General features: G+C 42.2%; 1 protein-coding gene across 1 annotated transcript in view; it reads right to left on the bottom strand.

The window, feature by feature from the left end:
- Nucleotides 1–1,898, bottom strand: part of carmil2 (capping protein regulator and myosin 1 linker 2) — a gene marked incomplete at its 5' end in the record, with an annotated part of 61,083 nt that overhangs the window by 30,585 nt on the left and 28,600 nt on the right. The window lies entirely within an intron of this gene.

Below are 1,898 nucleotides of genomic sequence, written 5' to 3'. Positions count from 1 at the left end.
CTTGCAATACTACCACGGGCCAACCCTTGCGGCCAAACCACCTGCAGCAGCTGATTGAACGCGCCAGAGTGGTTTATCCCCCAGTCCCAGCAGAGTAGTTCCGGTGCAGCGGATTGAGTGACCCTATCTTCCCCTAGGACTGATCGTGGATAGCTACTGGGACGTAAGTCGGGACCTGATCACCTGGGCGAGGGTGTATGATGTTGGTAGACCCGAAACACCCGTCGACCTCAGGCTACATCACTGATGATGATACATCCCAGTTGCATCCTCGTGATGTTTTTTTTCTTTTCATTGTGGTTCTCAAACCTTTTCATGTCAAGGACATGACCTCTGGCCCCATCTGAAAATAATGTTGTTCCAGGGACCTTTTTTTCTGCCTTTGTATTTGATGTTATGCTTTTTCTACTTTTGAAATTGATGTTATCCTAGATAAAGTACTATGTTCTATCCGTCTGTCTTTCAATGTTATATGAGATACCGGTACTTAAAGTGTGGTTCCTGTGGAAATAAGCTGTTGAGCTTTCTAGGATCTCATTTTAGTTGACCTTGTACCAGTGATTTGTACTGTCATGAAACTGTACTTTTTTCTATAGCAAACTTCTAATAAATTCTTCAATCAATCAATCCAGAAGCAAAGATGAGAGTAAAAAAAAAATAGCTTTAAAAATATGTTATATATAGAGTTTTCAAAAATAGCAGATCTGCAAGCTCATATTGCGGCATTAAGTGGCGCACTATGAGCTTGTATATCTGCTATTTTATTTTAATAGAGAAACAATGTGCTATATGTGCTATATAGCTCAGATCTAAAATGACACAGATGCTTAACGGTTTGAATTGGTTAATGTGACACCACCAGTAATCAAATGAATTCCTTCCAGAACAGTTCATCTTAATTAGTCACACAAAGAATGCTGTCAGAGCTTTTCATTCAAATAAATACACTTGTTTGGATACAGAACAACTGGTACAAGATGAACCTTTTCTAAAATAAATCTAAATTCTTAAAAGAAAATGCAGAAATATGCAATCTACAAGCTCACATGCAACGCACTGTGAGCTTCCAGATGATCTATTTTAGCTACTTTTGTGCACAACTGTCATGCACAAATGTGGACATACAAGGATTTTGCCTGACAGCAACAATATACTGTATGCACTATGCAGATATACACATATCCTGACACACACACGGACACACACACGCGCGCGCACACACACACACACACACGTATTCTCATTCTAAAATAAAGAAGGTTACGTTTCTTTCATTTGAGCATTGACCAAAGAGAGGGAGGGAGAGAGAGAGAGAGGGAAAGAGAGAGAGAGGGAGACCCCTGTTGATGTGAAAACATGAATAATTGAGTTTGCAAGAGCAATCCCAGGGGACGTGAAGAGACAGGGAGGGAGGGAGAGAGAGAGAGAGACATAGAGAGAGAGAGAGAGAGAGAGAGAGAGAGAGAGAGAGAGAGAGAGAGAGAGAGAGAGAGAGAGAGAGAGAGAGAGAGAGAGAGGAAAAACTGAAATTGTCATCACCAGGGCAGGGATAATAGGGGAACCACAAATCCCAGGTTGCACTAGTACGTGTACACACACACACACACACACACACACACACACACACACACACACACACACACACACACACACACACACACACACACACACACACACACACACACACACACACACACACACACACACACACACACACACACACACACACACACACACACACACACACAGGGTCTACAGAATGAAGAGAAAGATGGCTATGGTTATTATGACTTCTATGTCATGGAAATAGAGAGACAGAGACAGAGAGATAGAGACAGAGAGAGATATAATGGAGATGAAGCAGGGGACAAGTGGGCAGCGAGATGTATGATGCCAGG

Source organism: Nannobrachium achirus, assembly GCF_963921795.1.
Source record: "Nannobrachium achirus genome assembly, chromosome: 11".
Classification (NCBI taxonomy): Eukaryota; Metazoa; Chordata; class Actinopteri; order Myctophiformes; family Myctophidae; genus Nannobrachium; species Nannobrachium achirus.
This window is presented reverse-complemented; position numbering and strand designations above follow the sequence as displayed.